Here is a 24,176-nt window from a genome sequence, read left to right as displayed (position 1 = left end):
AAGTACATAACTAATCCATCATATGTTTATAGTTATGCCATATTCTGATCATCCACAATATATGTAGCAAATGCCATTCCTAATAAACAAGCACCATAGTAAAACATTTGGGCCGAAAATAAATAACCCAAATATGTCACCATTCAGAACACTTGTGCTGAAGGGCTCATCTATCTGTAGCATTAACATAATCAGTGGTGCAGTGCACACAGTTAGTGGTCACTGTCATAACTGTACAGAGACAGACAGGGATGGAAGTTGCTTACTTGTCAGCTCAGCTGAACTGCGCCTGGTTGTGTATGGTGCTCCCTGGCTTTCACACCAGAGCTGACTCGAAGCTGCTCCTCCCTCGGCCAGCACTATGCTGTTGCTCACTTCTGGCACCAGATCCCTTCATTTCCATATCACTCAAGCACAACCACAAATAAACCATCCATGTGCATCACAAACGGGCTTCAGTCAGTAGCTGGCAATTAGAGATAATCCAGTGAGATGCTCAGGACCACTCTAGCACCCACTGTTCTGCTGTAACAGTATTCCTCAAATGGGGGAGGCACTTTGGGTGGCTGAGCGTTACAGCCTGGAGGACTGTTAAAGCCAGTGCGTGGCGCCGCACCGAACATCAATAATGACGTCACTTAATCTCGAGCATGATGTTTAGTTAGGGAAGCCCTGGCCCCTGCCTCTGTGCTAAACACCCCCTGCATCTGCCTTAGCATGGAGGACTCCTTGGCCATTCTTTCTTGCAAGGCACCACCACCAGCACATCATTAGGGGAAAAAAAAACGGTGTCATGATTAATGAATGTTAAATTAATGTGGTGGTGTCACCTTTTTGAGGGTATCAACTGGGTGCGGTCTGTACTCCCCTAGTGACGCCATTGATCTGTTAATATGTTAGTAACTATCTACTAGTCTGTATCTATTTATATATCTGTCTCTTTATGCCTGTTTTCTATCCATCTGTTTAAATGTCTGTATCTACTATATATATATATATATATATATATATATATATATATATATATATATATATATATATATATATATATATATATATATATATATATATATCTTTATCTGTTTATTTGTTTATGTATATACCTTTCTGTCAGTCTGTCTACCAAATTGTATATATCTGGCTATATCTAGCTATCGTCGTTGTGTGTGTATTAAATTAAACATTATAACACTCAATCCTTTACTGGCAGACCAAAAAATGGTAAAATATATTTTAAGGCCACACCCCTAGCCACACCCTCAACCACGGCCATTTGCAAAGTCTCAGGGAATCGGCTGGGCAAAAGATGGCAACCCTACTTTCTAAACATGTGAAAGGTTTCTTCCCTTGTGAATCCTTTCATGACTTTTCAGATTATCTATTTGCGTAAAACTTTTTCCACACTCTGTACATGTGAACGGCTTTTCTCCTGTGTGAATCCTTTCATGCTTTTTCAGATCACTCTTTAGTGTAAAACCTTTTCCACACTCAGTACATGTGAATGGCTTTTCTCCTGTGTGAATCCTTTCATGCTTTTTCAGAGAACTCTTTTCTGTAAAACTTTTTCCACACTTTGTACATGTGAAAGGCTTTTCTCCTGTGTGAATTCTTTCATGATATTTCAGACTAGTTATTCGTGCAAAACTTTTTCCACACTCTATACATGTGAACGGCTTTTCTCCTGTGTGAATCTTTACATGATTTTTCAGACTAGTTATTTGTGTAAAACTTTCTCCGCACTCTGTACATGTGAAAGGCTTTTCTCCTGTGTGACTCATTTTATGAATTTTCAGATAACTTTTATCTGTAAAACTTTTTCCACACTCTGTACATGTGAAAGGCTTTTCTCCTGTGTGACTCCTTTCATGAGTTTTCAGATTACTTTTTTGTGTAAAACATTTCCCACACTCTGTACATGTGAAAGGCTTTTCTCCTGTGTGACTCCTTTCATGAGGTTTCAGATTACTTTTTTGTGTAAAACATTTCCCACACTCTGCACATGTAAAAGGCTTTGCTCCGGTGTGACTCCTTTCATGAGTTTTCAGATTACTTTTATCTGTAAAACTTTTTCCACACTCTGTACATGTGAAAGGCTTTTCCCCTGTGTGACTCCTTTCATGACTTTTCAGTCTATTTATTTGTGTAAAACATTTCCCACACTCTGTACATGTGAAAGGCTTTTCTCCTGTGTGACTCCTTTCATGAGATTTCAGATGACTTTTTTGTGTAAAACATTTCCCACACTCTGTACATGTAAAAGGCTTTTCCCCTGTGTGAATCCTTTCATGAGTTTTCAGTCTATTTATTTGTGTAAAACATTTCCCACACTCTGTACATGTGAAAGGCTTTTCCCCTGTGTGAATCCTTTCATGAGTTTTCAGCTCACTCTTTTGTGTAAAACATTTGCCGCACTCAGTACATGTGTGTGGCTTCTTACCAGTGTGTATTTTGTGGTGTTCTAGTAGATGAGACTTCCATCTAAAGCTTTTCTCACATTCTGTAGATTTGAAAAGTTTCTCCTTTGTATGAATCATTTGGTTAGACTGAAGACTTTTCCCTTCTTTAATATATTTTGAAAACTCAGTAAATATGTGTGGTTTATCTTCTGGGATAATCATTTCACTAGATAAGTCATAAATATTGTCCTCTTGTTTGATGACTAAATTACTCTCTGTACATAATGATTGCTTCCCTGTTCCTGCCAATTCATCATCATCTTTAAATATCTGCTGTAATATCCCCAATGTTTGTGAATAGTCATTAGTGTCCAAGATTTTTGGAGTTTGCGGTATCATTCTGATGCTTCCTGTAGTGAAGGATGGATATGAACTATTCACGTGTTTGTCTACATAAAAAAATGTAATTAAGAAAAATAAGACTTTATTCTTTATAATATAATCCATCTCAATAAAAAAACATTTTTTTATACTAAAACATGTCTTCCGTTTTATATTTTTACATTTATTTACCTGTAAATCACAAATTAAAAAGGATGACATAGAATATAAACATTACTACATCATAGTAAACTTAATTACTGATGAAAACAAGCTATAAGGCCGCATTAAACAAAGTGCATGTGGATAATGTTCTCAGCCAGGGAACAAGTACATCTGTATTCTGGGCAGGAGAGGTGGCATCCACCATCCTCATTTAACATTGCACAAGCAACTGCAAATACAGCCCTGCCCGGCTCATGCTTAACCAGTTGGGTGAGAACATGATGTCTTAATCATCACAGACACAGACTAATTATCAGTGTGAGATGTTTTGAGAGGGTGTGGTTGTTTGATTTATATAAACAGCCAAAACTGCTTTAGTTTAATAAAACTCACTGTAAAATTAAACACAAATCAGTGGTTGTTCTGGGGTGGGGAGCACTTGGGAAAAAGGTAGGCATAAGTGTAGTTATGGGTGTTCCATGAGCGAGGTCAGGGCAGGGGAAGATGAAGTTGCAGGTGTTCTGAGTAATGAACCAGGTCCGGGGGTGATGTTAGGCAGTTGTAGGACATGGTCTGTCTAAAAGGACAGGGGGGAGTAGTATTTTTTACCCTCCTCCTCAGCCCAATGGATGTTGCTCCTTCTTTATAATGGTCACTGAAATAAATGTTCTTAAAGATGCAGATATAAATGTAATAGTTTATATTTATTTAATGAGTGATCTATTCTATTTTCCCAGTAATTAAAGTCAGCATAATATCTATTTACTCACCTAACACATATGAGTTCATGCTGATAACAGGCTCCAATGTCTGTGCTCAGGAAGAAGGTTCCCTTATTCACTCCAGTTACATCAATACCCGATATCTCTCAGTGCTCTGGCCGTGTCTGTAAAAAGTATATTAAATGGTTTAGACAGATAATAATAAATAATGGTTCTGATTAACTGTACGTATGGTATAATTAAAGGCACACATAACAATTCATGTGATACAGATCAGCTGTTTAGGTTATTACATATGTGCTATTGATTCACCACAAGTATTTAGTACAGTTAGCGCTGTGGGTGTTATAATTACATTGCATGTGATACAGATCAGCTGTTTAGGTTATTACATATGTGCTATTGATTCAGCACAAGCATTTAGTACAGTTAGCTCTGTGGGTGTTATAATTACATTGCATGTGATACAGATCAGCTGATTAGGTTATTACATATGTGCTATTGACTCAGCACAAGCATTTAGTACAGTTAGCTCTGTGGGTGTTATAATTACCCTTAAATATGAATCTTCCCAGATCTATACAACATAATGGTAGAAAATCTATTTAAGTGGGGCCTTATCACAACTTTACAAATATATTATAATCTTTGTTTTCTATCATTTATATGAAACAATATTTTCTCCTGAAACAAATGTTAAATATCAGTTGTTTAAATATAAGTTAAATTGGATACTGCAGTATTGGTATTGTACTCCCTACTAATTCTCACTGTCAGACATTTTGTCATGTGCTCCACCCCCAGTCCTTTAACTTCTCTTGGTCAATGCTGAGTTGTCTTAAATCACACTACATAGGGGTATGGGAGAGAAAACACTTAAATGTTAATTTCAATTGTTTTCCTGGATAAAGTTAAGAAAATATAAGAATTTGTGTTTACATAGAGTGATAATATAATGAGATGTTCTTTTGGCAAATTCAGTCCATTTAAAAGAACCATAAAATATAGAATTACAAAACCACAGATGCATAATAAAAATACAATGCAATAAACTTACTATGAATTTAAAAGAGCAGTAGATTGTTTTCTGATAAATGTAGTTCTGCCCCTGTACCATGTGACAGCTATCAGCCAATAACAGACTCATATGTTAATATAATGTGATCTCCTGCATATGCTAAGTACGGGCCGGAGCCTCAGGTCATTTAAAAGGCTGTGAACAATTTAATAATAAAATAAATTACAAACAGCAAACAGTTATTTTATATAAAAATAAAGCTAAAGGTGACATTTCCCATACACTTTATACTATTTTATACACCGGTAAAACAAGTCATTAGAAACACATTAAAGGGACAGCAAAGTCACAATTAAACTTTTATGATTCAAATTTAAACAACTTTCCTATTACCTTCTATTATCAAATCTGCTTTATTCCCTTGGGGACCTTTGTGACAAAGCATATAATGCACTATGGTGCGCTAGCTGCTGATTAGTGGCACATACAAGCCTCTTGTCATTGGCTCACCTTATCTGCTCAGCTAGCTCCCAGTTGTGCATTGCAGCTGCTTCAATAAAGGATATCTAGAGAATGAAGAAAATATCATAATAGAAGTCAGTTGGAAAGTTGTTCAAAATTATATGCTCTATTTAAATAATGAAAAACATTTGAGGTTTCTTGTTATTTTAAGGGGAAACCAAATGTACAGGGCACTGTCCCTTTAAGTCTGTGATCATGTGACATAAACAGCAGCAGCTGAAGGTGCAGAATACACTTATTAAGGTCTTTACTAACAACAAGAATCAGTCACAGATCAGTGGGATAAACGTTCTGATGATAAACAGGTGCAGCTAATAGAAAACATAATTTATGTAAGAACTTACCTGATAAATTCATTTCTTTCATATTGGTAAGAGTCCATGAACTAGTGACGTATGGGATATACAATCCTACCAGGAGGGGCAAAGTTTCCCAAACCTAAAAATGCCTATAAATACACACCTCACCACACCCACAATTCAGTTTAACAAATAGCCAAGTAGTGGGGTGATAAAATAAGGAGTAAAAAAGCATACAAAAAGAGGAACTGGACATATAATTGTGCTTTTATACAAAAAATCATAACAACCATAAAAAGGGTGGGCCTCATGGACTCTTGCCAATATGAAAGAAATTAATTTTTCAGGTTAAGTTCTTACATAAATTATGTTTTCTTTCATGTAATTGTCAAGAGTCCATGATCTAGTGACTAATGGGATAGAAATACCCAAGATATGGAAGACCAAAGATGAGTAACTAGAAAAGGAAGGGATAAAATAAAAACAGCTATTTCCGCTGAAAAATTTAAATCCACAAAAAAATAAGTCTTTCTTATAAATTACAAGAAAAAAAACTTAAATTGTAAGCAGAAGAATCAAACTGAGACAGCTGCCTGAAGAACTTTTCTACCAAAGACTGCTTCAGAAGAAGCAAATACATCAAAATGGTAAAATTTTGTAAATGTGTGCAAAGAAGACCAAGTTGCTGCTTTGCAAATCTGATCAACCAAAGCTTCATTCTTAAAAGCCCAAGAAGTTGCGGCTGATCTAGTAGAATGAGCTGTAATTCTCTGAGGCGGAGACTGTCCAAATAAGCCGTGTGAATCAAAAGCTTTAACCAAGATGCCAAAGAAATTGCAGAGGCTTTCTGATCTTTCCTAGGACCAGAAAAAAAAAACAACAAATAGACTTGAAGTCTTCCTGAAATCTTTAGTAGATTCGACATATGTCAAAGCTCTTACAACATCAAAAGAATGTAATGATCTTTCAAGAGTATTCTTAGGATTAGGACACAAGGAAGGAACAACCATTTGCCTACTAATGTTGTTAGAATTCACAACCTTAGGAAGGAATTTAAACAAAGTCCACAAAACAGCTTTATCCTGATGGAAGATCAGAAAAGGAGACTCACAAGAGAGAACAGACAATTCAGAAACTCTTCTAGCTGAAGAGATAGCCAAAAGAAACAAACAACTTTCCAAGAAAGCAGTTTAATATCCAAACAATGCATAGGATCAAAAGGAGGAGTCCACAAAGCATTCAAAACCAAATTAAGACTCCAAGGAGGAGAGATTGATTTAACAACAGGTTTGATACGAACTAAAGCCTGAACAAAACAGTGAATATCAGGAAGTTTAGCAATCTTTCTATGAAATAAAACAGAAAGAGCAGAGCTTTGTCCCTTCAAAGTACTTGCAGACAAACCTTTATCCAAACCAGTACAGAGGCAAGCTGCTAAGGTAACATTTTTTAGTTCAGTAAGAGAGTGAGACTATATAATAGTGTGCAGTACAGAGGCAAGCTGCTAAGGTACATTTATAAGTTCAGAAAGAGAGTGAGACTATATACTAGTGTGCAGTACAAAGGCAAGCTGCTAAGGTTACATTAATAAGTTCAGTAAGAGAGTGAGACTATATACTACTGTGCAGTACAGAAGCAAGCTGCTAAGGTAACATTAATAAGTCAGTAAGAGAGTGAGACTATATACTAGTGTGCAGTACAGAGGCAAGCTGCTAAGGTAACATTAATAAGTCAGTAAGAGAGTGAGACTATATACTAGTGTGCCGTACAGAGGCAAGCTGCTAAGGTAACATTAATAAGTCAGTAAGAGAGTGAGACTATAAACTAGTGTGCAGTACAGAGGCAAGCTGCTAAGGTAACATTACTAAGTCAGTAAGAGAGTGAAACTATAAACTAGTGTGCAGTACAGAGGCAAGCTGCTAAGGTAACATTAATAAGTTCAGTAAGAGAGTGAGACTATATACTAGTGTGCAGTACAGAGGCAAGCTGCTAAGGTAACATTAATAAGTTCAGTAAGAGAGTGAGACTATATACTAGTGTGCAGTACAGAGGCAAGCTACTAAGGCAACATTAATAAGTCAGAAAGAGAGTGAGAGTATATACTAGTGTGTAGTACAGAGGCAAGCTGCTAAGGTAACATTTATAAGTCAGAAAGAGAGTGAGACTATAAACTAGTGTGCAGTATAGAGGCAAGCTGCCAAGGTAACATTTATAAGTTCAGTAAGAGAGTGAGACTATATACTAGTGTGCCGTACAGAGGCAAGCTGCTAAGGTAACATTAATAAGTCAGTAAGAGAGTGAGACTATATACTAGTGTGCAGTACAGAGCAAGCTGCTAAGGTAACATATATAAGTTCAGTAAGAGAGTGAGACTATATACTAGTGTGCAGTACAGAGGCAAGCTGCTAAGGTAACATTAATAAGTCAGTAAGAAAGTGAGACTATATACTAGTGTGCAGTACAGAGGCAAGCTGCTAAGGTAACATTAATAAGTTAGTAAGAGTGAGACTATATACTAGTGTGCAGTACAGAGGCAAGCTGCTAAGGTAACATTAATAAGTCAGTAAGAGAGTGAGACAATATACTAGTGTGCAGTACAGAGGCAAGCTGCTAAGGTAACATTAATAAGTTAGTAAGAGTGAGACTATATACTAGTGTGCAGTACAGAGGCAAGCTGCTAAGGTAACATTAATAAGTCAGTAAGAGAGTGAGACAATATACTAGTGTGCAGTATAGAGGCAAGCTGCTAAGGTAACATTAATAAGTCAGTAAGAGAGTGAGACTATATACTAGTGTGCAGTACAGAGGCAAGCTACTAAGGTAACATTAAAAAGTCAGTAACAGATTGAAACTATATACTAGTGTGCAGTACAGAGGCAAGCTGCTAAGGTAACATTAATAAGTCAGTAAGAGAGTAAGACTATATACTAGTGTGCAGTATAGAGGCAAGCTGCTAAGGTAACATTAATAAGTTCAGTAAGAGAGTAAGACTATAAACTAGTGTGCAGTACAGAGGCAAGCTGCTAAGGTAACATTAATAAGTCAGTAAGAGAGAGACTATATACTAGTGTGCAGTACAGAGGCAAGCTGCTAAGGTAACATTAATAAGTTAGTAAGAGTGAGACTATATACTAGTGTGCAGTACAGAGGCAAGCTGCTAAGGTAACATTAATAAGTCAGTAAGAGAGTGAGACAATATACTAGTGTGCAGTACAGAGGCAAGCTGCTAAGGTAACATTAATAAGTCAGTAAGAGAGTGAGACTATATACTAGTGTGCAGTACAGAGGCAAGCTACTAAGGTAACATTAAAAAGTCAGTAACAGATTGAAACTATATACTAGTGTGCAGTACAGAGGCAAGCTGCTAAGGTAACATTAATAAGTCAGTAAGAGAGAGACTATATACTAGTGTGCAGTACAGAGGCAAGCTGCTAAGGTAACATATATAAGTTCAGTAAAGAGAGTGAGACTATATACTAGTGTGCAGTACAGAGGCAAGCTGCTAAGGTAACATTAATAAGTCAGTAAGAGAGTGTGACTATAAACAAGTGTGCAGTACAGAGGCAAGCTGCTAAGGTAACATTAATAAGTCAGTAAGAGAGAGACTATATACTAGTGTGCAGTACAGAGGCAAGCTGCTAAGGTAACATTAATAAGTGAGTAAGAGAGTGAAACTATATACTAGTGTGCAGTACAGAGGCAAGCTGCTAAGGTAACATATATAAGTTCAGTAAGAGAGTGAGACTATATACTAGAAAGTACTATGATAGAAGACTTCTTTGCCGCTTGATTGAAGACATCGCCGGATGGAAGAAGACTTCACTGCCGCTTGATTGAAGACATCGCCCGGATCGGATGAAGAGTTCTGCCCGGCTGGGTGAATACAAGGTAGGGAGATCTTCAGGGGGGTAGTGTTAGGTTTATTTAAGGGGGGTTTGGGTTAGATTAGGGGTATGTGGGTGGTGGGTTGTAATGTTGGGGGGTGGTATTGTGTTTTTTTTTCAGGCAAAAGAGCAGTTTTCTTTGGGGCATGCCCCGCAAAAGGCCCTTTTAAGGGCTGGTAAGGCAAAAGAGCTAACTTTTTAAATTTAGAATAGGATAGGGATTTTTTTTATTTTGGGGGGCTTTATTATTTTATTAGGGGGCTTAGAATAGGTGTAATTAGCTTAAAAATCTTGTAATCTTTTTTATATTTTTTGTAATTTAGTGGGGTTTTTTTGTAATTTAGTTTAGTTTATTTAATTGTATTTTAGTTTAGATATTTGTAGTTTATTTAATTTATTGATAGTGTAGGTGTATTTGTAACTTAGGTTAGGATTTATTTTACAGGTAAATTGGTAATTATTTTAACTAGGTAGCTATTAAATAGTTATTAATTATTTAATAGCTATTGTACCTAGTTAAAATAAATACCAAGTTACCTGTAAAATAGATATAAACCCTAAAATAGCTACAATGTAATTATTAATTACATTGTAGCTATCTTAGGGTTTATTTTATAGGCAAGTATTTAGATTTAAATAGGAATATTTTAATTAATAATATTAATATTAGATTTATTTTAATAAGAGTTTAGTTAGGTATGTTAGAGTTAGATAGGGTTATTATACTTAATATATATATAATAACGATATTAACTATATTAACCCTAATATAATTAGGGTTAATATAGTTAATATAGCTGGCGGCGGTGTAGGGTGCTTAGATTAGGGGTTAATACATTTATTATAGGTGGTGGCGGTGTAGGGGGATTTAGAATAGATGCAAAAGAGCAGTTTACTTTGTGACAAAGCCCCGCCAAAAGCCCTTTTAAGGGCTGGTAAAAGAGCAGTTTTCTTTGGGGCATGCCCCGCAAAAAGCCCTTTTAAGGGCTGGCAATAGAGCAGTTTACTTTGGGGTAATGCCACGCAAAAAGCCCTTTTCAGGGCTATTTGTAGGGTTAGACTTAGGTTTAGTGGTAGGGATAGTTTAGTATTTTAGGGGTTAAATAATTTAATATAGCTGGCAGCGGGGTAGGGGGATTAAATTAGGGGTCAATTAATTTAATATAGCTGGCGGCAGGGGGATTAAATTAGGGGTTAATTAATTTAAAGGTTAAATAATTTTAAAATAGATGGCGGCGGGGTAGGGGCTCACTTTAGGGGGTAGGTAAGGTAGATGGCGGTGGTGTAGGGGGATCACATTAGTGGGTAGTTAATGTAGGTGGCGGTAGGGTCCGGGAGCGGTGGTTTAGGGGTTAAATATTTTATTAGGGATTGCGGCAGGGGATCGCGGTTGACAGGTAGATAGACATTGCGCATGCGTTAGGTTTATTTTCTAGCTAGTTTAGGGAGTTACGGGCTCCAATAGACAGCGTAAGGCTTACTACGGCTGCTTTTTGTGGCAAGGTCAAAATGGAGTAAGATTTCTCCATTTTCGCCACGTAAGTCCTTATGCTGTATATTGGATACCAAACTGCGCTGGTTTGGTATACCTGCCTATGGCCCAAAAAACTACGGGCGACGGCAGAAATATACGAGCGTAACTTCTAGGTTACGCCGTATATAGGATACCAAACCAGCGCAAAATTTGCGGGCGACGCTGCATATCGGATCGGGCCCCGGATCGCACCCAATGTGGGGAATTTGAAACGAGCAGCACAGACGGACTGTATTCACGTCACTTGTGTATATTGGAGCATGCGTATTTACACACACGTGACGTAGGTGACTGACCGTGCACGAGTATGAATTTGATAGAGAAGGGGAGAAAAAGGTAGAAGGAGAAGTGAATGGGCGGAGTTTGGCGGCCATTTATAACGAGTGCAAATAAACTTTGATTTTCGGAGATGTCGGTGTGTGATTCAAAATATGAAGGGTAGAGGGGGTGAGTTACAACTATCAGCACTAAATAGAAAGTATAAGCGACGGTTAATACGGGTGTAGACTGTCCCTTTAAATCATTTATGTATGTGTCTGTATCTCTTAAAACAAATTAGTTTAGCCTCCTGTTTGCTAGTACAACTGAATTACTCTGTTGCAAAATGATGTAGGTCTAGTGCGTCACCAACATGAAAAGTTTGGAAAGCTCTGCTCTATATCTTCCTGATATAAATGATGGTGCATTATAGACATTTATACAAACTAATGTTATTGTAATAAAGGGCTTTGTCAGCTGTAAAACACAAAAACCTAAATACCATGAGGTGGTAAATTGTGAAAACTAAGTGATAAAAACATTTATCCCCATTAAAGTCTATGGAAACATTTTATGACACCAACGGTTTCCAAACTTTACCACCGCAATGAAAACACGGCCAAAGTATAATCTGTTGTAACCATATAGAAAAAGCACTTAAAGGGACAGTCTACACCAGAATTGTTATATTTTAAAAAGATAGATAATCCCTTTATTACCAATTCCCTAGATTTGCGCAACCAACACTGTTATATTAATATACGTTTTACCTCTGTAATTACCCTGTATCTAAGCTTCTGCAGGCTGCCTCCTTATCTCAGTTATATTAATATACTTTTTACCTCTGTAATTACCCTGTATCTAATCTTCTGCAGGCTGCCTCCTTATCTGTTATAGAAATATACTTTTTACCTCTGTAATTACCCTGTATCTAAGCTTCTGCAGACTGCCTCCTTATCTGTTATAGAAATATACTTTTTACCTCTGTAATTACCCTGTATCTAAGCTTCTGCAGACTGCCTCCTTATCTGTTATAGAAATATACTTTTTACCTCTGTAATTACCTTGTATCTAAGCTTCTGCAGGCTGCCTCCTTATCTGTTATAGAAATATACTTTTTACCTCTGTAATTACCCTGTATCTAAGCTTCTGCAGACTGCCTCCTTATCTGTTATAGAAATATACTTTTTACCTCTGTAATTACCCTGTATCTAAGCTTCTGCAGGCTGCCTCCTTATCTGTTATAGAAATATACTTTTTACCTCTGTAATTACCCTGTATCTAAGCTTCTGTAGACTGCCTCCTTATCTGTTATATAAATATGCTTTTTACCTCTGTAATTACCCTGTATCTAAGCTTCTGCAGGCTGCCCCCTTATCTGTTATAGAAATATACTTTTTACCTCTGTAATTACCCTGTATCTAAGCTTCTGCAGGCTGCCTCCTTATCTGTTATAGAAATATACTTTTTACTTCTGTAATTACCCTGTATCTAAGCTTCTGCAGACTGCCTCCTTATCTCTTATAGAAATATACTTTTTACCTCTGTAATTACCCTGTATCTAAGCTTCTGCAGACTGCCTCCTTATCTGTTATAGAAATATACTTTTTACCTCTGTAATTACCCTGTATCTAAGCTTCTGCAGGCTGCCTCCTTATCTGTTATAGAAATATACTTTTTACCTCTGTAATTACCCTGTATCTAAGCCTCTGCAGACTGCCCCCTTATCTCAGTTATATTAATATACTTTTTACCCCTGTGATTACCCTGTATCTAATCTTCTGCAGGCTGCCTCCTTATCCGTTATAGAAATATACTTTTTACCTCTGTAATTACCCTGTATCTAAGCTTCTACAGACTGCCTCCTTATCTGTTATAGAAATATACTTTTTACCTCTGTAATTACCCTGTATCTAAGCTTCTGCAGGCTGCCTCCTTATCTGTTATAGAAAACATAATTTATGTAAGAACTTACCTGATAAATTCATTTCTTTCATATTAGCAAGAGTCCATGAGCTAGTGACATATGGGAAGTCTCCCTATGGGTGATGGGGGAAACCAGACGTGGACTCCTTGCCCAGTGTGCTTAGAGGAATGTGGCTGCACCTCACTGACGAGGCCCATAGGAGGCCGAAACGATCGTCTGGGGTTGTCATGTTCCTTGTTCAGAGGAGAATTGCCTGGTATTTCGGGGCTGGACTGACCTTACTTGGCAGGATCAGACTGATATACTTCAGGAAAGTTTTCTTCTGTGAAAAGCACACTGGTCTAAAAGAGGCTGCTTCCGGGTGGTAAATCGCCATAGAACAAGCCACTGAGCTGTTGTTCGTTCCCGGTTAGAGCGCTTCTCTCTTTGTATGCAAATTATTATGACCCTGGGGAAGTCTCCCTATGGGTGATGGGGGAAACCAGACGTGGACTCCTTGCCCAGTGTGCTTAGAGGAATGTGGCTGCACCTCACTGACGAGGCCCATAGGAGGCCGAAACGATCGTCTGGGGTTGTCATGTTCCTTGTTCAGAGGAGAATTGCCTGGTATTTCGGGGCTGGACTGACCTTACTTGGCAGGATCAGACTGATATACTTCAGGAAAGTTTTCTTCTGTGAAAAGCACACTGGTCTAAAAGAGGCTGCTTCCGGGTGGTAAATCGCCATAGAACAAGCCACTGAGCTGTTGTTCGTTCCCGGTTAGAGCGCTTCTCTCTTTGTATGCATAGACATATGGGATATACATTCCTACCAGGAGGGGCAAAGTTTCCCAAACCTCAAAATGCCTATAAATACACCCCTCACCACACCCACAATTCAGTTTAACGAATAGCCAAGAAGTGGGATGATAAGAAAAAAGTGCGAAAGCATATAAAATAAGGAATTGGAATAATTGTGCTTTATACAAAAAAATCATAACCACCACAAAAAAGGGCGGGCCTCATGGACTCTTGCTAATATGAAAGAAATGAATTTATCAGGTAAGTTCTTACATAAATTATGTTTTCTTTCATGTAATTAGCAAGAGTCCATGAGCTAGTGACGTATGGGATAATGATTACCCAAGATGTGGATCTTTCCACGCAAGAGTCACTAGAGAGGGAGGGATAAAATAAAGACAGCCAATTCCTGCTGAAAATAATCCACACCCAAAATAAAGTTTAATGAAAAACATAAGCAGAAGATTCAAACTGAAACCGCTGCCTGAAGTACTTTTCTACCAAAAACTGCTTCAGAAGAAGAAAATACATCAAAATGGTAGAATTTAGTAAAAGTATGCAAAGAGGACCAAGTTGCTGCTTTGCAAATCTGATCAACCGAAGCCTCATTCCTAAACGCCCAGGAAGTAGAAACTGACCTAGTAGAATGAGCTGTAATCCTTTGAGGCGGAGTTTTACCCGACTCAACATAGGCAAGATGAATTAAAGATTTCAACCAAAATGCCAAAGAAATGGCAGAAGCTTTCTGGCCTTTTCTAGAACCGGAAAAGATAACAAATAAACTAGAAGTCTTTCGGAAAGACTTAGTAGCTTCAACATAATATTTTAAAGCTCTAACAACATCCAAAGAATGCAACGATTTCTCCTTAGAATTCTTAGGATTAGGACATAATGAAGGAACCACAATTTCTCTACTAATGTTGTTGGAATTCACAACTTTAGGTAAAAATTCAAAAGAAGTTAACAACACCGCCTTATCCTGATGAAAAATCAGAAAAGGAGACTCACAAGAAAGAGCAGATAGTTCAGAGACTCTTCTGGCAGAAGAGATCGCCAAAAGGAACAAAACTTTCCAAGAAAGTAATTTAATGTCCAAAGAATGCATAGGTTCAAACGGAGGAGCTTGAAGAGCCCCCAGAACCAAATTCAAACTCCAAGGAGGAGAAATTGACTTAATGACAGGTTTTATACGAACCAAAGCTTGTACAAAACAATGAATATCAGGAAGATTAGCAATCTTTCTGTGAAAAAGAACAGAAAGAGCAGAGATTTGTCCTTTCAAAGAACTTGCAGATAAACCTTTATCTAAACCATCCTGAAGAAACTGTAAAATTCTCGGAATTCTAAAAGAATGCCAAGAAAAATGATGAGAAAGACACCAAGAAATATAAGTCTTCCAGACTCTATAATATATCTCTCTGGATACAGATTTACGAGCCTGTAACATAGTATTAATCACAGAGTCAGAGAAACCTCTTTGACCAAGAATCAAGCGTTCAATCTCCATACCTTTAAATTTAAGGATTTGAGATCCTGATGGAAAAAAGGACCTTGCGACAGAAGGTCTGGTCGTAGCGGAAGAGTCCACGGATGGCAAGAGGCCATCTGGACAAGATCCGCATACCAAAACCTGTGAGGCCATGCCGGAGCTACCAGCAGAACAAACGAGCATTCCTTCAGAATCTTGGAGATTACTCTTGGAAGAAGAACTAGAGGCGGAAAGATATAGGCAGGATGATACTTCCAAGGAAGTGATAATGCATCCACTGCTTCCGCCTGAGGATCCCGGGATCTGGACAGATACCTGGGAAGTTTCTTGTTTAGATGAGACGCCATCAGATCTATCTCTGGAAGCTCCCACATTTGAACAATCTGAAGAAATACCTCTGGGTGAAGAGACCATTCGCCCGGATGCAACGTTTGGCGACTGAGATAATCCGCTTCCCAATTGTCTATACCTGGGATATGAACCGCAGAGATTAGACAGGAGCTGGATTCCGCCCAAACCAAAATTCGAGATACTTCTTTCATAGCCAGAGGACTGTGAGTCCCTCCTTGATGATTGATGTATGCCACAGTTGTGACATTGTCTGTCTGAAAACAAATGAACGATTCTCTCTTTTAGAAGAGGCCAAGACTGAAGAGCTCTGAAAATTGCACGGAGTTCCAAAATATTGATCGGTAATCTCACCTCCTGAGATTCCCAAACTCCTTGTGCCGTCAGAGATCCCCACACAGCTCCCCAACCTGTGAGACTTGCATCTGTTGAAATTACAGTCCAGGTCGGAAGCACAAAAGAAGCCCCCTGAATTAAACGATGGTGATCTGTCCACCACGTTAGAGAGTGTCGTACAATCGGTTTTAAAGATATTAATTGAGATATCTTTGTGTAATCCTTTCACCATTGATTCAGCATACAGAGCTGAAGAGGTCGCATGTGAAAACGAGCAAAGGGGATCGCGTCCGATGCAGCAGTCATAAGACCTAGAATTTCCATGCATAAGGCTACCGAAGGGAATGATTGTGACTGAAGGTTTCGACAAGCTGAAATCAATTTTAGACGTCTCTTGTCTGTTAAAGACAGAGTCATGGACACTGAATCTATCTGGAAACCCAGAAAGGTTACCCTTGTCTGAGGAATTAATGAACTTTTTGGTGAATTGATCCTCCAACCATGATCTTGAAGAAACAACACAAGTCGATTCGTATGAGATTCTGCTAAATGTAAAGACTGAGCAAGTACCAAGATATCGTCCAAATAAGGAAATACCACAATACCCTGTTCTCTGATTACAGACAGAAGGGCACCGAGAACCTTTGTAAAAATTCTTGGAGCTGTAGCTAGGCCAAACGGCAGAGCCACAAACTGGTAATGCTTGTCCAGAAAAGAGAATCTCAGGAACTGATAATGATCTGGATGAATCGGAATATGCAGATATGCATCCTGTAAATCTATTGTGGACATATAATGCCCTTGCTGAACAAAAGGCAAGATAGTCCTTACAGTTACCATTTTGAACGTTGGTATCCTTACATAACGATTCAATATTTTTAGATCCAGAACTGGTCTGAAGGAATTCTCCTTCTTTGGTACAATGAAGAGATTTGAATAAAACCCCATCCCCTGTTCCAGAACTGGAACTGGCATAATTACTCCAGCCAACTCTAGATCTGAAACACAATTCAGAAATGCTTGAGCTTTCACTGGATTTACTGGGACACGGGAAAGAAAAAATCTCTTTGCAGGAGGTCTCATCTTGAAACCAATTCTGTACCCTTCTGAAACAATGTTCTGAATCCAAAGATTGTGAACAGTATTGATCCAAATTTCTTTGAAAAAACGTAACCTGCCCCCTACCAGCTGAGCTGGAATGAGGGCCGCACCTTCATGTGGACTTAGAAGCTGGCTTTGCCTTTCTAGAAGGCTTGGATTTATTCCAGACTGGAGATGGTTTCCAAACTGAAACTGCTCCTGAGGATGAAGGATCAGGCTTTTGTTCTTTGTTGAAACGAAAGGAACGAAAACGATTATTAGCCCTGTTTTTACCCTTAGATTTTCTATCCTGTGGTAAAAAAAACATAATTTATGCTTACCTGATAAATTCCTTTCTTCTGTTGTGTGATCAGTCCACGGGTCATCATTACTTCTGGGATATTAGCTGCTCCCCTACAGGAAGTGCAAGAGGATTCACCCAGCAGAGTTGCTATATAGCTCCTCCCCTCTACGTCACCTCCAGTCATTCGACCAAAGACCAACGATAAAGGAGAAACCAAGGGTGTAGTGGTGACTGAATTATAATTTAAAAAATATGCACCTGCCTTAAAAACAGGGCGGGCCGTGGACTGATCACACAACAGAAGAAAGGAATTTATCAGGTAAGCATAAATTATGTTTTCTTCTGTTATGTGTGATCAGTCCACGGGTCATCATTACTTCTGGGATACCAATACCAAAGCAAAAGTACACGGATGACGGGAGGGATAGGCAGGCTCATTATACAGAAGGAACCACTGCCTGAAGAACCTTTCTCCCAAAAATAGCCTCCGAAGAAGCAAAAGTGTCAAATTTGTAAAATTTGGAAAAAGTATGAAGCGAAGACCAAGTTGCAGCCTTGCAAATCTGTTCAACAGAGGCCTCATTCTTAAAGGCCCAAGTGGAAGCCACAGCTCTAGTGGAATGAGCTGTAATTCTTTCAGGAGGCTGCTGTCCAGCAGTCTCATAGGCTAAACGTATTAAGCTACGAAGCCAAAAAGAGAGAGAGGTAGCCGAAGCTTTTTGACCTCTCCTCTGTCCAGAATAAACGACAAACAGGGAAGAAGTTTGGCGAAAATCTTTAGTTGCCTGCAAGTAGAACTTGAGGGCACGAACTACATCCAGATTGTGTAGAAGACGTTCCTTCTTTGAAGAAGGATTTGGACACAAGGATGGAACAACAATCTCTTGATTGATATTCCTGTTAGTGACTACCTTAGGTAAGAACCCAGGTTTAGTACGCAGAACTACCTTGTCTGAGTGAAAGATCAGATAAGGAGAATCACAATGTAGGGCTGATAACTCAGAGACTCTTCGAGCCGAGGAAATAGCCATTAAAAATAGAACTTTCCAAGATAACAATTTTATATCAATGGAATGAAGGGGTTCAAACGGAACACCCTGTAAAACGTTAAGAACTAAGTTTAAACTCCATGGCGGAGCAACAGTTTTAAACACAGGCTTGATCCTAGTTAAAGCCTGACAAAAGGCTTGGATGTCTGAATTTTCTGACAGACGCCTGTGAAACAAGATGGACAGAGCTGAAATCTGTCCCTTTAATGAGCTAGCCGATAAACCCTTTTCTAAACCTTCTTGTAGAAAAGACAATATCCTTGGAATCCTAACCTTACTCCAGGAGTAATCTTTGGATTCACACCAGTATAGGTATTTACGCCATATTTTATGGTAAATCTTTCTGGTAACAGGCTTCCTAGCCTGTATCAGGGTATCAATAACCGACTCAGAAAAACCACGTTTTGATAAAATCAAGCGTTCAATTTCCAAGCAGTCAGCTTCAGAGAAGTTAGACTTTGATGTTTGAATGGACCCTGAATCAGAAGGTCCTGTCTTAGAGGTAGAGACCAAGGCGGACAGGATGACATGTCCACTAGATCTGCATACCAAGTCCTGCGCGGCCATGCAGGCGCTATTAGAATAACTGATGCTTTCTCCTGTTTGATTTTGGCAATCAAACGAGGAAGCAGCGGGAAGGGTGGAAACACATAAGCCATCCTGAAGTTCCAAGGTGCTGTCAAAGCATCTATCAGAACCGCTCCCGGATCCCTGGATCTGGATCCGTAGCGAGGAAGTTTGGCGTTCTGGCGAGACGCCATGAGATCTATCTCTGGTTTGCCCCAACGTTGAAGTATTTGGGCAAAAACCTCCGGATGAAGTTCCCACTCCCCCGGATGAAGAGTCTGGCGACTCAAGAAATCCGCCTCCCAGTTCTCCACTCCCGGGATGTGGATTGCTGACAGATGGCAAGAGTGAGACTCTGCCCAGCGAATTATCTTTGATACTTCTATCATTGCTAGGGAGCTTCTTGTCCCTCCTTGATGGTTGATGTAAGCTACAGTCGTGATGTTGTCCGACTGAAACCTGATGAACCCCCGAGTCTTTAACTGGGGCCAAGCTAGAAGGGCATTGAGAACTGCTCTCAATTCCAGAATGTTTATTGGCAGGAGACTTTCCTCCTGACTCCATTGTCCCTGAGCCTTCAGAGAATTCCAGACAGCGCCCCAACCTAGAAGGCTGGCGTCTGTTGTTACAATTGTCCAGTCCGGCCTGCTGAACGGCATCCCCCTGGACAGATGTGGCCGAGAAAACCACCATAGAAGAGAGTTTCTGGTCTCTTGATCCAGATTCAGAGTGGGGGACAAATCTGAGTAATCCCCATTCCACTGACTCAGCATGCACAATTGCAGCGGTCTGAGATGTAGGCGTGCAAAGGGAACTATGTCCATTGCAGCTACCATTAAGCCAATCACCTCCATGCATTGAGCTACTGACGGGAGTTGAATGGAATGAAGGACACGGCATGCATTTAGAAGCTTTGTTAATCTGTCTTCTGTCAGATAAATCTTCATTTCTACAGAATCTATAAGAGTCCCCAAGAATGGAACTCTTGTGAGAGGAAAGAGAGAACTCTTCTTTTCGTTCACTTTCCATCCGTGCGACCTTAGAAATGCCAGAACTAACTCTGTATGAGACTTGGCAGTTTGAAAGCTTGAAGCTTGTATCAGAATGTCGTCTAGGTACGGAGCTACCGAAATTCCTTGCGGTCTTAGTACCGCCAGAAGGGCACCCAGAACCTTTGTAAAGATTCTTGGAGCCGTAGCCAATCCGAATGGAAGGGCTACAAACTGGTAATGCCTGTTTAAGAAGGCAAACCTTAGATACCGGTAATGATCTTTGTGAATCGGTATGTGAAGGTAAGCATCCTTTAAATCCACTGTGGTCATGTACTGACCCTCTTGGATCATGGGTAAGATTGTCCGAATAGTTTCCATTTTGAACGATGGAACTCTTAGGAATTTGTTTAGGATCTTTAAATCCAAGATTGGCCTGAAAGTTCCCTCTTTTTTGGGAACCACAAATAGGTTTGAGTAAAACCCTTGTCCTTGTTCCGACCGCGGAACCGGATGGATCACTCCCATTAATAATAGATCTTGTACACAGCGTAGAAACGCGTCTTTCTTTATTTGGTTTGTTGACAACCTTGACAGATGAAATCTCCCTCTTGGGGGAGAGGATTTGAAGTCTAGAAGGTATCCCTGAGATATGATCTCTAGCGCCCAGGGATCCTGGACATCTCTTGCCCAAGCCTGGGCGAAGAGAGAGAGTCTGCCCCCCACTAGATCCGGTCCCGGATCGGGGGCCCTCGGTTCATGCTGTCTTTGGGACAGCAGCAGGTTTACTGGCCTGCTTGCCCTTGTTCCAGGACTGATTAGGCTTCCAGCCTTGTCTGTAACGAGCAACAGCTCCTCCCTGTTTTGGTGCAGTGGAAGTTGGCGCTGCTCCTGCTTTGAAATTCCGAAAGGGACGAAAATTAGACTGTCTAGCCTTAGCTTTGGCTTTGTCTTGAGGTAGGGCGTGGCCCTTACCTCCTGTAATGTCAGCAATAATTTCTTTCAAACCGGGCCCAAATAAAGTTTGCCCCTTGAAAGGTATACTAAGTAATTTGGACTTAGAAGTTACATCAGCCGACCAGGATTTTAGCCACAGCGCTCTGCGTGCCTGAATGGCGAATCCTGAATTCTTAGCCGTAAGTTTGGTTAAATGTACTACGGCCTCCGAAATGAATGAATTAGCTAGTTTAAGGACTCTAAGCCTGTCCGTAATGTCGTCCAGCGTAGCTGAACTAAGGTTCTCTTCCAGAGACTCAATCCAAAATGCTGCCGCAGCCGTGATCGGCGCGATGCATGCAAGGGGTTGTAATATAAAACCTTGTTGAATAAACATTTTCTTAAGGTAACCCTCTAATTTTTTATCCATAGGATCTGAAAAAGCACAGCTATCCTCCACCGGGATAGTGGTACGCTTAGCTAAAGTAGAAACTGCTCCCTCCACCTTAGGGACCGTTTGCCATAAGTCCCGTGTGGTGGCGTCTATTGGAAACATCTTTCTAAATATTGGAGGGGGTGAGAACGGCACACCGGGTCTATCCCACTCCTTAGTAACAATTTCAGTTAATCTCTTAGGTATAGGAAAAACGTCAGTACTCGCCGGTACCGCAAAGTATTTATCCAACCTACACATTTTCTCTGGTATTGCAACAGCGTTACAATCATTGAGAGCTGCTAAAACCTCCCCTAGTAATACACGGAGGTTTTCCAATTTAAATTTAAAATTTGAAATATCTGAATCCAATCTGTTTGGATCAGAACCGTCACCTACAGAATGAAGCTCTCCGTCCTCATGCTCTGCAAGCTGTGACGCAGTATCAGACATGGCCCTAGAATTATCAGCGCACTCTGTTCTCACCCCAGAGTGATCACGCTTGCCTCTTAGTTCTGGTAATTTAGCCAAAACTTCAGTCATAACAGTAGCCATATCTTGTAATGTTATCTGTAATGGCTGCCCAGATGTACTAGGCGCCATAATATCACGCACCTCCCGGGCGGGAGATGCAGGTACTGACACGTGAGGCGAGTTAGTCGGCATAACTCTCCCCTCGCTGTTTGGTGAAATTTGTTCAATTTGTACAGATTGGCTTTTATTTAAGGTAGCATCAATACAGTTAGTACATAAATTTCTATTGGGCTCCACCTTGGCATTGGAACAAATGACACAGGTATCTTCCTCTGAATCAGACATGTTTAACACACTAGCAATAAACATGCAACTCGGTTACAATTTTATTTAATAAAAACGTACTGTGCCTCAAGAAGCACTAAACGATTAAATGACAGTTGAAAAAATGAACTGAAAAACAGTTATAGCATCACTCTTAACAAACAACACAACTTTTTAGCAAAGGTTTGTTCCCATTAGTAAAATAACACTAATTAAATTTTAAACAACGTTTAAAATCACAGTCACTATATAAGTCTCACAGCTCTGCTGAGAGAATCTACCTCCCTTCAAAGAAGTTTGAAGACCCCTGAGTTCTGTTAGAGATGAACCGGATCATGCAGAAAAACTGACTGGAAATTTTTGATGCGTAGCAAAGAGCGCCAAAAACGGCCCCTCCCTCTCACACACAGCAGTGAGAGAGAAACGAAACTGTCATAATTAACACAAGCAAACTGCCAAGTGGAAAATAATGCCCAAATACTTATTCACTCAGTACCTCATTAATGCAAACGATTCTACATTCCAGCAAAAACGTTTAACATGAAAAATACCTAATAAAAGGTTTAATGTACTTTTACAGAGTAATTCCGGTGAAATACCATCCCCAGAATACTAAAGTGTAGAGTATACATACATGTTCATTATAACGGTATGGCAGGATTTTTTCATCAATTCCATTCAGAAAATAACAACTGCGACATACCTCAATGCAGATTCAACTGCCCGCTGTCCCCTGATCTGAAGCTTTTACCTCCCTCAGATGGCCGAGAAACAGCAATATGATCTTAACTACTCCGGTTAAAATCATAAGAAAAACTCTGGTAGATTCTTCTTCAAACTCTGCCAGAGAGGTAATAACACGCTCCGGTGCTATTGTAAAATAACAAACTTTTGATTGAAGTTCTAAAAACTAAGTATAATCACCATAGTCCTCTCACACCTCCTATCTAGTCTTTGGGTGCAAGAGAATGACTGGAGGTGACGTAGAGGGGAGGAGCTATATAGCAACTCTGCTGGGTGAATCCTCTTGCACTTCCTGTAGGGGAGCAGCTAATATCCCAGAAGTAATGATGACCCGTGGACTGATCACACATAACAGAAGAAAGTTCCTTTCCCACCAGTAACAGTTGAGATAATAGAATCCAACTGAGAACCAAATAATTTGTTACCCTGGAAAGAAATGGAAAGTAGAGTTGATTTAGAAGCCATATCAGCATTCCAAGTTTTAAGCCATAAAGCTCTTCTAGCTGATAATATCAAAAATGGCATCACAGATAAAATTATTAGCATGTTGAAGAAGAATAATAATATTATGAGAATCATGATCTGTTACTTGTTGCGCTAAAGTTTCCAACCAAAAAGTTGAAGCTGCAGCAACATCAGCCAATGATATAGCAGGTCTAAGAAGATTACCTGAACACAGATAAGCTTTTCTTAGAAAGGATTCAATTTCCCTATCTAAAGGATCCTTAAACGAAGTACCATCTGACGTAGGAATAGTAGTACGTTTAGCAAGGGTAGAAATAGCCCCATCAACCTTAGGGATCTTGTCCCAAAATTCTAATCTATCAGACGGCACAGGATATAATTGCTTAAAACGTTTAGAAGGAGTAAATGAATTACCCAATTTATCCCATTCTCTGGAAATTACTTCAGAAATAGCATTAGGAACAGGAAAAACTTCTGGAATAACCACAGGAGATTTAAAGACCTTATCTAAACGTTTAGAATTAGTATCAAGAGGACCAGAATCCTCTATTTCTAAAGCAATTAGTACTTCTTTAAGTAAAGAACGAATAAATTCCATTTTAAATAAATATGAAGATTTATCAGCATCAATCTCTGAGACAGAATCCTCTGAACCAGAAGAGTCATCAGAATCAGAATGATGATGTTCATTTAAAAATTCATCTGTAGAGAGAGAAGTTTTAAAAGATTTTTTATGTTTACTAGAAGGAGAAA

The 24,176-nt window shown here is 39.3% G+C and overlaps 1 pseudogene; it reads right to left on the bottom strand.

Moving 5' to 3' along the window:
- Positions 1–1,069: 1,069 nt before the first annotated feature.
- LOC128661261 (zinc finger protein 208-like) overlaps positions 1,070–24,176 on the bottom strand; it is a 1,066,060-nt pseudogene continuing 1,042,953 nt past the window's right edge.

Source organism: Bombina bombina, chromosome 5 (genome assembly GCF_027579735.1).
Source record: "Bombina bombina isolate aBomBom1 chromosome 5, aBomBom1.pri, whole genome shotgun sequence".
In the NCBI taxonomy this organism is placed as follows: Eukaryota; Metazoa; Chordata; class Amphibia; order Anura; family Bombinatoridae; genus Bombina; species Bombina bombina.
This window is presented reverse-complemented; position numbering and strand designations above follow the sequence as displayed.